General features: G+C 47.5%; 2 long non-coding RNA genes across 6 annotated transcripts; one reads left to right on the top strand and one right to left on the bottom strand.

The window, feature by feature from the left end:
• Window positions 1–5,078: 5,078 nt before the first annotated feature.
• Window positions 5,079–14,205, bottom strand: LOC111556263. Of its 5 annotated transcripts, none has more exons than XR_006594339.1 (4): window positions 14,073–14,205; window positions 11,489–12,135; window positions 9,550–9,676; window positions 5,536–5,823 (listed from the first exon to the last, which is right to left on the bottom strand). It is a non-coding gene; the product is annotated as an uncharacterized LOC111556263 (long non-coding RNA). The 5 variants fall into 5 exon arrangements; XR_006594340.1 differs by lacking the exon at window positions 14,073–14,205 and adding an exon at window positions 12,207–12,421 and having other exon boundaries at window positions 11,489–11,678; XR_006594341.1 differs by lacking the exons at window positions 5,536–5,823; window positions 14,073–14,205 and adding an exon at window positions 5,079–5,215 and having other exon boundaries at window positions 11,489–12,424.
• LOC123383922 lies at window positions 5,128–13,323 on the top strand. Its single transcript, XR_006594343.1, has 3 exons — window positions 5,128–5,237; window positions 7,657–7,814; window positions 13,135–13,323. It is a non-coding gene; the product is annotated as an uncharacterized LOC123383922 (long non-coding RNA).
• Window positions 14,206–14,369: the final 164 nt, after the last annotated feature.

Genomic DNA, 14,369 nt, shown 5'->3' with positions numbered 1-14,369 from the left:
ACGGTTCGTGAGTTCGAGCCCCACGTCGGGCTCTGTGCTGACAGCCCAGAGCCTGGATCCTGCTTCGGATTCTGTGTCTCCCTCTCTCTCTCTGCCCCTCCCCTGCTCCCACTTGCACTCTCCCTCTCTCTCTCTCAAAAATAAACATCAAAAACAAATTAAAAAAAAAAAAAACGTAGAACTCTTTTAAGCCATGCCCAGTTCAGTGTCCCTCTGTTCCACCTGCCCCATCTTGCTGTTCCTTGGTCCAGCAAGGCAGTGGTTCCTGCAGCATTGCTTGAAGAGTGACTCGTTATTATCCCTGGGGTTTTCTTCCACACGGACGCTGGTGTTGATGCACGGGCTCTGGCGGTGACGATACGTCACGACTACCACCCATCTAGGGGCAACAGTGACACACACTGTGATTTCTGATAGGTTGAAATGTGAATAAAGACGTACAGGTGTTTGCTCGCCTTCCTCCGCCTTCTCCTATCTTTGCGGATCGCAGCACCCGGGCGGCAACGTTAATCTAATCAGGGCGAATCATGCCTCACATCTTCCTCTCTGATACACAATTGTTTTCAGGAATGATCGTGAAGCAATCAGCAATGAGCACCAGCTCCTTGATTTGCTCTTTAATTTTAAAAGCAAAGACATAACTTCAAAGAAGGAGTTTACTTTAAAAGTTCACTCAACTGGGGTACGATATACCACGTATGAAATAAAATTTGCATCTGCCAAACGAAAATATCACACCTTGCAGTTCACCGTCTGGTAGCTGTTTTAACTTTCAATACACATCAAATTCCCCGAAGCCACACAGAATTGAAGTGACTCGAGTTTCCTCTCTTTGTCTCTAGGGGCCCTGCGTTCTCATGGTCGATCCAGAGGCTGTGGTTTACATGCAGGAGAGTGAAGGACTAGGGAATTGCAGACAAGCTGAAGGGGGCTCTTGTGATTCCAAACAGTTAGGGCCAGACTCTGCGGGTGTCAGAGGCTGACTGTAGAACTTGGAATTCTCCAGTAGAATGCGATATTTATTAAAGGCTAATAAAAATGTGCTAATGCGAAGCTTGCCTATTCTTAAAACTCAACAGTAATTGTAGCAATCCTTTAGAACTTGGGCAAACGTGATGGGGTTTGGGGAGTCTATTTGATCACTTACATTGTTTAGAAATCTTGGCACATGGTGGTAATGAAAAGCAAATAAATTTTTTTTATCTTACTTGGGGGTTTTAAAGTAGTTATTGGGGCACCTGGGTGGCTCAGTCAGTTAAGCATCGGATTTCAGCTCGGGTCACGAGCTCATGGCCGCGAGATCGAGCCCTGTGTCAAAAAAAATTATTATTAAAAGAGTTCTCTGCAGACAATGTACCTTCTTATTGCCTGAATCCAGGGCAGACCACCCCACCCCACCTGCTCCGACACTCCCCGACTCTTGGTGCGCTGCTGCTTCCGGTTCGAATAGTTTGTGTATTTTAGGGCATTGAAGACTACTTGGTTTTAAAAGTTTCAACAGCAAGGTACTTGCTCTTCTGGTTCAATAGGTTTTAGTTCTGGGCCAAGGGAGAAAAAAATGCAATTAATATATATATATATATTTTAGTCTTTTTTTAACATTTATTCATTTTTGAGAGACAGCATGAGTGGGGGAGGGGCAGAGAGAGAGGGAGACGCAGAATCCGAAGCAGGCTCCGGGTTCTGAGCCGTCAGCACAGAGCCCGACGCGGGGCTCAACCTCATGAGCTGTAAGATCATGAGCTGAGCCGAAGTCTCGAGCTGAGCTCGACCGACTGAGCCACCCAGGCACCCCGGCAATTAATAATAATGGCCAACATTTACCGCATGTGTGCTTTGTGGCCCAGGCCCAGTGCTTTAAAAGGGACATTATCTCTTCTTTTCTTCCAAGTGTACCCCTATGAGCTATGGTCTATTACCTCTAGTCTCCAAGGAGGGAACTGAAGCTCAGAGAGACTGCAAACTTCTCCGAGGTCACACAGCTAGTAAGTGGTGGAGAATGAGACTGGACCCAACCGCCTGACTTTGGGGCCTGTGCTCTTGACCGTCAAGCTCTACTGCCTTCCACCATGTGTCCACCCACCGTGTGCCCATCAAACAGAAGACAACAGACCATGGTAGAACAGTAATCACTTGGGGGTATCTCTTCCTGGCCAAGGATTGTAAACACACTATCTTATTTAATTCTCACAACAGCCCTGCAAGGAAGTATTTGGTACCCCTTTTTCTTTAGCTTGAGGATGACTTTCAGCAAGTTCATTGCTTTTGATTACAGAGGAAATCATGGAGCTGGTGTTTAAACCTATCCTTTTTTCTGTGCTTTTTTTTGTTACTTCATACTTCCTTCCTAAGGCGCCCAATGCTGTATGGTGCATTGAACACACAACGTGAGAAAATCCCTACGCGTAAGAAACAAGGTGCTATCAATCTCACTAGAGAGCGAGGCACTCGATTTCCCAGCCTGCCTACAACTAGGGCGCCACAGCCCAGGCCAGAGAGATGTTAAGGGAAAGTGGACTGGTGAAGGTGGGTGGGTTCTAGGAAGGCTTTAGCTCTTCTGATAAAAGGGACCGACTCAGCTGGTAAGAACCTTCTCTCATTCTTTTTTCTTTTTTAATGTTTATTTTTAAGAGGGCGTGTGAGTGGGGGAGGGGCAGAGAGAGAGGGGGACACAGAATCCGAAGCAGGCTCCAGGCTCCGAGCTGTCAGCACAGAGCCCGATGCGGGGCTCGAACCCACAAGCTGTGAGATCGTGACCTGAGCCGAAGTCAGACGCTTAACCGACTGAGCCACCCAGGTGCCCCGAACCTTCCTTCGTTCTTGAACACAGATCTGCAGCAGCAATTTTGTAACCAGGAGGTACAAGCCAAAGGAATCTCAGAGATGGTTGTCCTAATATCATAGAGTGGCTGAACCAATACCAATAACCGCCTATCTCTACTTCTAGCGGGAGAAGAGTCCATAGTTATTTCAGCTGCTCTGAACTGGGTATTCTGTCACTTTATCTGAGAGGTAAGCCTTTGATTTCCATGCCTATTCGAACTGACTTTTCCCCCTGCCTTCACAAAGAGAGTATCCTGAATGTAGCTTAAGACATCTTAGGGGCGCTTGGCTGGCTCGGTCGGTAGAGCATGAGACTCTCTGTCTTGGGGGTTGTGAGTTTGATCCTCACATTGTGGGTAGTAGAAATTACTTAAAAAAAAATTATATATATCTTAGTGTTGTGGGCACGACGCTCCAAGTATCTGCTATGCTCACTGCCCCTTCTGAGAGCAAGAATCAGTAGCTCTTTATAAATGAGTCCCATGCTTTGTGCCAAGGACCATGTTTCTCTGGCCAAAGTTGACTCTGACTCTTGGAACTTCACCGAAAGCACCCATCTATCTGTAGGTTAGTGAGTAGCCTACGAGGCCATCTGGCATAAGAGCTCTGCAGCAAAGGCACTGGGCAGATGTTGACTGGCTCACCTATGAAACGGAAGTTGGGTCACGCAAGGAGAGGCAGAAGCCACAAGGCAAGACAAATCACGAATAAGCAGTTGCTAAGAAGCAACGTTAAGACAGGGACAAGTAGAAGCCAAGAGGCAGAGAGAGGGAAAGTCGAAGAGTTACGGGGTAACAGCTGGAGAATTGTAACTATGGCTGAGCCTTTAAGGCAGGAAGCCACCAATGACTGCTACTGAGGGAACAGTAAGATTCCAGGCCTCTCCCCCGTTGACTTTCTAAGGTTCTGTGGGGGGTCTGGGGGGCTCAGAGGGTTAAGCGTCCTACTCGTGACTTTGGCTCAGGTCATGATCTCATGGTTCATGAGATCGAGCCCCTGCGATGGGCTCTGTGCTGACAACGTGCAGCCTGTTTGGGATTCTCGTTCTCCCTCTCTCTCTCTCTCTCTCTGCCCCTCCCTCCCCCCTTCTCAAAATAAATAAATATTAAAAAAAAATAATAATAAAGTTCTGTGCAGCCACGGGAGCTGCTAGGATCCCTCACTGCTCACTGAGCATACACTGTGGCTGGTGAAGCCGTGTCATCCAGCTGAGCCCCCCCCAGATCCAGGGAAGATAACCGCATCGGACCACATCCGTACTGGCAGTTTGAGAGAGCTTCACCAACGTGTTGGCAACTCAGGGTCACCCCTGCCATCGTCAGTCCTTGTAGTGTGCTGCACACGCACCTGCGGAGCCCAGAGACAACAGGCGGGGTGTCTGTGGGCCACATGTGGGCCAAACCCATGTTTGTTTCGCCTGCACGCTATCTTAAGACGATGCGCTTTCGGATGCTTTTTTTTTTTTTTTAATTTTTTTTCAACGTTTATTTATTTTTGGGACAGAGAGAGACAGAGCATGAACAGGGGAGGGGCAGAGAGAGAGAGAGACACAGAATCGGAAACAGGCTCCAGACTCTGAGCCATCAGCCCAGAGCCCGACGCGGGGCTCGAACTCACGGACCGCGAGATCGTGACCTGGCTGAAGTCGGACGCTCAACCGACTGCGCCACCCAGGCGCCCCTCGGATGCTTTTTGATGGCGTGTGTGCTCTTCCATTCGTCATGGTCCCTACCCCTCTCTGTTCCTGATACCTGCCCCACCTTGCACACGCGCATTCCCTGCTTGCTCCCTGGGGGCACTTGAGTGGTAGCCTCTGGCAGGCGATGCAGAGGGGTCACACACACTGCCAGGGGTTTCACGCGGCTGGCCACCCCCACCCCTCCACCCGCGGCAGCAGAACCATGCCTTCTAGGCAGGACAGGAAGCTGCTGCGTTCCCAGAATCTTCCTCGTTTCCAAGGGCTGTTGCACAGAGAGAGAGAGAGCACACGAGTGAGCGTGGGCCTGTTGCCACCCCCGCAGACCCCAGAGCTGGCGTCTCCTGTCGCCTCGTCATCAACTTGCTTCTCCACCGCAGTCCACAGCGCCTGTTGCCACTTCTAATCACACCCAGCCCCGCTCACCACAGCTGCTTTCTTCTCTCCCGGCTTGTGTGGCTTTCATCGTGCCTGTCTTACCGGATGCTCGTGGGGTTGACCTTTGTGGTCTGAACCAATTAGTGGGTGCTTCTCCTTCAGCCCAGCAAGCCACGGATCTCAGCACCGTGCGGTCCCTGGACAGTGGTTCTGCCTCGCAGTGCTGGTGAGCTCGCCCTCAGCCGCGGTGCTCTACCGTCCATCGGTTCTACTTTTGTTTTCTCGAAGGCTTTTTGAGTCCAGGGGGATTCCAGAAGCCTGAGGGATCAGGAAAACGGGGGTAAGTGCAGAGGTGTGGCTTGTCGCCGAAAATCACAGCCTGTGGAGGTGGTCGAAGGAGAGATTACGGTAGACTGGTGCTGGAGGTGGTAAACGCCCTCCCGGGGTGCGTTCCCACGGACAAAGCCAGGATTACAGAGACCATCCAAAAGTGTGCAGGAGGAGGCAGCCCGAGGGAAAGGCGGGTGATGGTGGAAGGCGTGTACACCCACGGGAGTGTGGATGTGTCTATGTTCATGTCTGTGTAGACGGATTAGCATTGAGAGCCGTGGAAAATAAAATCAGGCAGGAGAAAATTATGCAGGGTCTTGAAAAGTAGACAAACAAACGTAGGATCATTGCAGTGGGTAGTTTAGAGCCGTTGAAGGGAAGGGGAATTTAGGCCCAGGTATCCAACTATGTAACGACCCAAAGGCAAAGCAGGAATGGAAAGAAACCATCCTAGGAGAGTTTGAAGGCGCACTTGAGAAGCCTGGATGGCTGGCTCCATTTGAAGGGCCGAACGGAGGAAACTGTCAATGTTGATGCCAAAATTTTGAGCTCAGGGGCATATTGGCACCACTCGTAGGACGGAAAGTTTGAGAGAGCTGAAAAGAGAGAATGAGTTCTGTTTCAGAAGTGACATTTCATCCTTCAGAAAGAGACCTTCCTCCCTCATTTACTGGACTGCTCATGTGGTTGCCAGAGCAGATTTGCGTCTGGAGTGCAACAGAGAAGCCTGGGCAATGAGGACAGACCTCATACCCACGACCTCGGGTTTCTTAGTCAACAGGACGGCAGGACCGGAAGTTTCCACTAGACATCGAGTGACTGCCGGTCTCTCAGTGAGGGCTCTGGCCAGAATGAGACACACATGAACCAGTTAGTTCAAACGAGGAGCTCAGAAGCCCATTCCTTGATGTGCCTTCAGAGGAACGTTCACATCCTTTTGCTGACAAGGAGGCACAGACTGAATGTGGCCCCATCAGCACACTGGCAGGCAGCCATGTTGTTAAATGGAGACTGACCCACCATAGGAAAAAAGCGAAGGGCAAACGATCATTGCATTCCACGTTCCTGGCCAGAGACCCCATCCCGGCCCTCTGTATTCAGAAAACTTTACAACTTGATCTAGTGAGACCTCATGCGAGACAACTGTCCTGAGGCTGTTTAAACGTCTGCTGTGGGGGCGCCTGGGTGGCTCAGTCGGTTAAGCGGCCGACTTCAGCTCAGGTCACGATCTCGCGGTCCGTGAGTTCGAGCCCCGCGTCGGGCTCTGGGCTGACGGCTCGGAGCCTGGAGCCTGTTTCCGATTCTGTGTCTCCCTCTCTCTCTGCCCCTCCCCCGTTCATGCTCTGTCTCTCTCTGTCTCAAAAATAAATAAAACGTTAAAAAAAAAAAATTTAAACGTCTGCTGTGACTTCAGGAACATTTCTGCATCCCAAGGGCCTCAATGGGGCTCCCACGGCAGGCAGTGCCTGATGTTTCACAGCATGACTGTGCCCTTGAGTTTCACGCTGGCTGTGGATTTTAGGCCACAGACCCACAGCTGTCTATGGGGCCTGCGTAATCCCAGATGTTAGCAGGTAAACCTCACCGTAACAGGACCACTCAGTTCATTCGGGAGCATTTAGCTCTGTTTCCAGGCATTGTGGAAGTCCTAGATGGGTCCCCACGGTCTCTAGCACAGCGAGCAGCTGTTCAGTGCACAGGTTTTGTGCGGGCAGAGCTAATCTGGAGTGCCAGCTTGGCCTCACCAGCTGCTCTGACTGGGGAAAACAAACTAACCTTTCTAGGCCTTGGTCTCCCTATCAGTAAAATGGGGGTCATAATGCCTAGTTCAGAGTGTTGTGGTGATAAATACGTTATATATAAAGGATGTGTCAGTTATCTACTGCCGCATGACAAATTACCCCCCAACAGAGTGGCTTAAAGCAACAATAAGTCTTTTTAGTATCTCATGGTTTTTGAGGGTCAGGAATTTAGGTGTGGCTCAGCTGGATGGTTCTGGATAGAATTTCTTTTTTAAAAAATCATCTGTTTTTAAGTTTATTCACTTGAGAGAGACAAACAGACAGAGGATGGGTGGGGGAGCGGGTAGAGAGAGAGAGAGACACACACACACACACACACACACACACACAGTATCTGAAACAGGCTCCAGGCTCCAGGCTCCAAGCTGTCAGCACAGAGCCCGACACGGGACTTGAACCCACTTGAACCCATGAGATCGTGACCTGAGCCGAAGGTGGATGCTTAACCGACTGAGCCACCCAGACGCCCCTGGATGGAACTTCTCATCCAGTTCAGCCCAATGGCAGCCTGGGCTGCAGTTCATCTGATGGATAGACAGGAGCTGGAGGAACCACATCTAGTGTTGGTCACTATGTTAGGTCGAGAAGTTGGTGCTTAGCAGGATGTCTTGTTTCCTCTCCACACAGGCCTGTCTACAGGACTTGTAGAGTGTCCTTGGTGCATGGTGACTGGCTTCCCCGAGTGCAATCCATCCAAGGACCAAGGCAGAAGTTGCAATACCTTTTACCACTTAGCCCCAGGAGTCGCACGTCACCACCTCCACTGTATTCTGTTGGTCTTACAGGTCAGTCCTGATTCAACACAGAAGGGGACCATGTAAGCCCATGCATGCTGGGAAGTGAGGATCGTGAAGGGCTGCCTTGGATGTTGGCAACCAAAGGGCTTGCCCAACACCTAACCAAATGGCAGCTGCTAAGAGGATTATGATTCTCTGCTTCGTATCATTTCCACAAAGAAAGAACGCTTCCTTGTCTTTTGCTCTAAGGGCCAACCATTTCTTCTCTCCTCTCACGTCTAGTGGCCCGCCAGACCCATGGTGACGTCAGGAAGGGCAGCACCCCGTGGCCTCACTCCAATACCTTAAAGATAAACTCTGAGACTTTTAGCCTCCTCTGTTTCTTTCCTCATTTATGTAATGAGACTCCCTCACAGCACTTCTGGATTTCTCTGATGATTTGAATGCTGTAGCCAGTCATGATCGGCAGGACATAAGCAATTGCTGAAGCAGGAAAGATGCTGACTTCTGGTTTATGGTCCAGCTCTGCTAGGGAGAAAGCAGTGACCCCGATCACCCCCGTGGCAGCGGCAGAGATTGTGCTAGAAATGGAAATGTGTCATTAAAAGGCAACTAAAGTGCAGTGTTTGTCAACAGCAGCCCCAAGTGCCCGGTGACTTTCCTTTGCAGGTGCTATGCATTCGATGAGACTCTGGTTGGCTAGTGATAGGATGGTCAATGACACCTCGGTGACAGAAGCTGCCAGTTGTTTTCCAATATCAGTTTTTCTTTTCTTCCACGGTTAGAGAACCGCCAATCATGAACTGGGAACAAGATATCCCAGAATAAAAATTACATTCATCAGGCTCCCTTGACAAAGCTCTGGTCAATGGGATATAGTGGAGGGCATGTATGCAACTTCTGGAGAGGGAGCAGGTATCTCTTCTCTTATTCTTTTCTTCTTGCTGGAATTCTGATGAAATGACTGGAGCTCCAGGAGCCATTTTGGACCATGAGTTGACTTTGGGAATGGAAGCCATTGTGGCAGAGCAAAAAAGAGAATAAAGCTGGGTCCCTAACACCACAGAACTCTCTTCTAACTCTGGGCTGCCTGCCTCTAGATCTCTTAAACATTAGAAAGAAATGAACTTTTCATTTAAAAAAATCATTCTTTGTTGTTTTTTTTTTTTTCTGTTACTTTACAACAAACCTAACCCCAACTGGCACAGCTTCCTGTTGCCATGGCCATTATTACAGTTCTTGCACATGACCTGCCACCAGGCATGCGTTTACATGTTACTGGAAAGTCTGCAGAAATGATCCCAGGAGGAAAAAGATAAACCATTGTTTATATTTTCATGCAACGTTTATTGAGCACCCCCTACTATATGCAAGGCACTGTGAGGGGTTCCAAGATGAACCAAGCCCGGGTGGCTTAGTCGGTTAAGCATCCAACTCTTGATTTCAGCTCAGGTCATGACCTCATGGTCGTGAGATCAAGCCCCATGTCGGGCTCTGAGCTGAGTGCGGAGTCTGCTTGGGATTCTCTTTCTCCTTCTCTCTCCGCTCTTCCCCCATTCACCCGTGAACTCTCTCTAAATAAATAAATAAATACGCATTAAAAAAAAAAGATGACTGGGTCTCATCCTACAGAGCTCACCTACCAAATTACACGGAGGAGGTCAAGCAGCTGTATGTTGAGTTTGTTTTGAGTTTCTCTTCTATCTGGGCCCCCTGTTGCCACCACTTTGTTTCTTCATACATTTCATTCATTCATTCGACAAATATATATGAAGATCTTTACCATGTCAGGCATCGTGACAGGTGCTGGCATCATAATGACGGACTAAAGCAGGGGTGGTACATGTCCTCGTGAAGCTAGCGGCCTAGGGTGATGCAGAGCAGTGCGGGTATACTTTGGGTTCCTGTGCCTTAAAAAAATAAAATTATAATAGCATTACTTATTTATTTATTCCCCAAATGATATATATTCAATAAGTGAACAGAAGAAAATAATCTCATACAGTTCAGAAACAAATATTGCTAACAGTTTGCTATGTTTCAAAAGCCTTAGTGTAAATATCCTTTTTTCACCTTGGGAATACTTTGTTTTGGGCCTGGCTTTTTTTACTTAATATCATATTGTGAACGTTTCACCATGACAATAAACATACTCCTACAACAGCACTTTGAGAGGGGTCTATGTTTTACACTGAACAGAGCTATGTAATTTATGCAATCCCCTATTGGACGTGTAGTCAGGACTTAATTTTCACAATTATAAAGGGGTACTATAATGAATATTCCTATAGCTACACATTTTGTATACTTATGCTTATTTCCTTGGGGTAAATTCTTAAAAGTAGAATTGCTAGATCAAAATGTATGTATAATTCTGGGACTCCTGGGTGACTCAGTTGGGTAAACATCCAACTTCGGCTCAGGTCATGATCTCGCGGTTCACGGGTTCGAGCCCCGCATTGGGTCCTGTGCTGACAGCTCGGAGCCTGGAGCCCGCTTCGGATTCTGTGTCTCCCTCTCTCTTTGCCCCTCCCCCATTCACACTCTGTCTCTCTCAAAAATGAATAAACATTAAAAAAAGATTTTAAAAACTGTATAATTCTAAGAGTTTGGTACAAATCTAAATTAACTTTAAGTGGTTAGACAAATACAGTCTCTCCCTCAGAGGCCAAGAGTTCCACTGAATTCTTTTTTTTTTTTTTTTAATTTTATTTGTTTACTTTGAGGGAGAGAGAGAGAACCCTAGCAGGGGAAGGGCCGAGAGAGAGAGGGAGAGAGAGAATCCTAAGCAGGCTCTGCACTCACAGGGTGGGGCTTGAACCCACTAACCCTGAGATCATGACCAGAGCTGAAACGGAGTCAGACGCTTAACCGACTGAGCCACCCAGGTGCCCCTCTTTTTTTTTTTTTTTAATTAATATAATGACTTAGAGAGGACTCCCATAACTTGACGAATCCCTTATATCTTCACACGATTCCTTTTTCAGACTGCTTTCCTTCCCAGAGGAAAGAGCAGAGCTTCTGGAGAAGTCAGGAGTTTGGCCAAGGGCACAGACACACGGGCCAGGCCTGGTAACAGCAGCCCTAGCAAAAGTCCTCCTCTACAATCAGACCTGTGTGACTCCTACCGAATGTTCTTTGAGCTGATGAAAATACACATTATGCTCATTCATGAGGCAGAACACTCTGATTCAAGCTCTCAACCCCCCTGGCAACAGTTTAGCAAGGATGGTACCACATCCCCTTCACTGAATTCATCTTCTCTCCCTTTTCCTCCTCACCCCCATTCTTTGCCACCTGATTATTATTTTCCAAAACAAACAAACAAACAAAAGCTTTCCTGGATTTCCTGTCTTGAAAACGATATGAAGACACGCAGAAAAAAAAAAATCACCTCCAAATATTGCTCCTTAGTGATACGACCTCTGTCTGTACATAGGTGAACAGCTTTCCAGATGTCTCTTTGCATTCTATGACAGCTCCCAATTAGTGTTTAATCTTATAACAAATTCATGAGATGGGCCACATTGCCTTTCTTTTATAATTACGAGAACCGAAGTGCTAGAGATGTCCAGTTACTTGCTCGAGGTTATGTGGGGAGCTGGGATTTGATCTCACTCTTACTCCAAAGCCTGTAGGTCTCACCCATTGGGTGATTTCTCCAACTCTCCTGCTTTCCTGTTTCTGTATACGGACTTGTGTAAATGGAGTCCCTTTATTACCTTAATCATTTCATCCAAAAAGGTGCTGTGAGAGGCACCTGGGTGGCTCACTTGGTCGAGCATCCGACTCTCGATTTCAGCGCAGCTCATCATCCCAGGGCTGTGGATCTGGTTCCTCGCTGAGCATGGAGCCTGCTTAAGATTCTCTCTCACTTCTTCTGCCCCTCTCCCCGGCTTGTGCTCTCTCTCTCTGTCTCGAAAATTAAAAAAGAAAAAAAAAAGGGCTATGGGCAAAGATGTTTCGACAGTGGGCTGTAAAGTTTAAATCTTAACCGACTGCTTCCTGAATCTGTGATTTGGTCCTACTTAACCTCAGGCCATTTTCCTCATCGGTGAAATGAGGATTATCATCCCTTAAACTTGGTTATGAGCATTGAGTAACACCATATATGTAAAACACCTGCCACACGGTCAACACTCATTAAATAGCACGTCTCGTTATCTTTCCAGGCAAGGAATATGGATCACCATTTGAATGGCAGTTCATTGTGATACGTGGGGGTATAGCATGATACATTTACCGCACATTAAATAATGTCTTGCCTTGACAGACGTTACGTTGTCTTTAATTGTCTCGCTTGTCACTAATGTGCATCCCAACATATTCATCTTTGCACATTTGTTCCATTGCCTCTCAAGGATAATTTCTGCAACAAGAATGGGATCCAAATGGATGGATAAGACAAATATACCCTGCAGATGGGTTGTACCAACTCACTTTAAGAGGGAGTTTCTTCGTGCAGGAAATGTGAGCAGGAAAGTCTCCCCTCCAGTTTCTTGTTCTTCCTTCTCTGCTACCTGTGAGAGGCAAGGTGCTTTCGAGAGGCCTCTACCACCCAACTAATTCTGCTAAAACTCCTCCTTTCTTCCTTCCTTCCTTTCTCAGATTAAAAAAAAAAACTTGTTTGGTGGGGCGCCTGGGTGGTTCAGTTGGTTAAGCATCAGACTCTTGGTTTCAGCTCAGGTTATGATCTCACGGTTCATGGGATCGAGCCCCGTGTGGGGCTCGGCGCTGACGGCGTGGAGCCTGCTTGGGAGTCACTGTCTCCCTCTCTCTCTCTCTGCCCCTCCTCCCCCCCAATAAATAAATGAACTTAAGGGAAGAAAACACTGTTCAGTGTCATAGCCAGGAGCCCCAGACCTTCTGTTACAAAAGGGTAAGATTAAAGGTGCCATCATCAGTAGATAACAAAACAAAACAAAAATTGCTGGAACTCAGTTCTGTGGGTTCTGGTGTGTGTGTGTGTGTGTGTGTGTGTGTGTGTGTGTTGGATCTGTATGGTATGTTTGCACACAGGCAAATACAGATTTGGATGATTTATCTGGAAGAGGGTGTGTGTCTAAGGGATTCATACACATATGCAAATATGTGCGTGTCTACATAGGTGTGTGTGTATGTGTATATGTATCTATGTATGTGTGTGTATATTATATATATAATATATGTAGACACACACATATACATATATATATAATATATATAATATATATAATATACGTAGCCAAAATTTAAAGCAGAAAAATCTAACCCCTTCTTCTCAAGTCCCAGAGTGGTATTTCCTATAGAAGTATTAAAAAGGTCTTTGTTTTTTTCATGTTTACAAATACTATGGAATACCAAATGTTTATTTTTCTGATTTTCACAGACATTGCTGATCTCCATGTGACGTTTTTGTAACAAGCCTGTACCTTAAAACGAGACTAGGTGAGGGCTGCAGTCGGAGGTGGTGGGCAGCCAGAAAGGCATTTGCAATTGATTCGAAGGTGAATACTTGCAGCCAGCCCATTTCCAGGATTCCACGTTAGGTCTACACCCCACCTGTCACTTCCCTGGAAAAGCCCTCTGAACACAGAAACTCAGCTCCACCCTTCTTTGACTTCAGATCCATAGGAGAGATATAGAGTGGTTTTCATTATTTTTTTTTATAAATTTTTTTTCAACGTTTTTTAATTTTATTTTTGGGACAGAGAGAGACAGAGCATGAACGGGGGAGGGGCAGAGAGAGAGAGAGACACAGAATCGGAAACAGGCTCCAGGCTCCGAGCCATCAGCCCAGAGCCCGACGCGGGGCTCGAACTCGCGGACCGCGAGATCGTGACCTGGCTGAAGTCGGACGCTTAACCGACTGCGCCACCGACGCGCCCCATCATTATTTTTTAAAATTCAGTTTTACTCTCGATTTCTTAAGGAAAGCAGCCATGCAGGACTGAGTCGGGCCGATGAAGCCGTAACCAAATCATCTGGTTTATCTGCCTGGAGCGAGACTGGGCTCTTTGCAGCAATGCTGTTCCCCAGAGTTTTCTGGTTTGGCGTCAAGCCCCTGGGACAAAGCCTCACAGGGAAGCAGACCGTGCAATTGGGCAGAGGACAGCAACCCCCCGCCCCCACCTTGTTTTTTTCAATGTGGTGGCATCTGTGGTTCGTGTCAATTCTAATAACGCTCAAGCCATCCCACCCTCCAGCCAAACATTAACAAGGAGGTAAGGTGAGAAGTCCACATTATTTTCATTTTTAAACACATTGAAGATTTTCAGAAATGCCATGTAAGCTATCGCGGAATCCCCACCACCCCTAATACTTCACCGGATTCAGTGTTCAACCTTCAGTGGAAAAGAGCAACGCATCCGGAGCCCAGTGGTAGTCCCGGCCCTGGTGCTAACCAGCTGTGCGAGGGGGAGCAGCTCCCCACACTCTGCTGTCCCCTCCCCATGGCCGTAATACAAGCGTTTTCCAGCTAACTCGTGGAGCAGCCACTGTAAGAACCAATGGAAAACATGAAAGCGTTTTAGAAATCTACAATGCAAGGTCTTTATCACAGCTGGCCTGGTTTATGTGAATTGCCTGAGAAGACCTAGAAGGGAGGGGAGAGACGGATTTTAT

The sequence above is a fragment of the Felis catus genome, chromosome A2 (genome assembly GCF_018350175.1).
Source record: "Felis catus isolate Fca126 chromosome A2, F.catus_Fca126_mat1.0, whole genome shotgun sequence".
NCBI lineage: Eukaryota > Metazoa > Chordata > Mammalia > Carnivora > Felidae > Felis > Felis catus.
The sequence above is the reverse complement of the archived record's forward strand: the minus strand, read 5'-3'. Positions and strand labels throughout refer to the sequence as shown.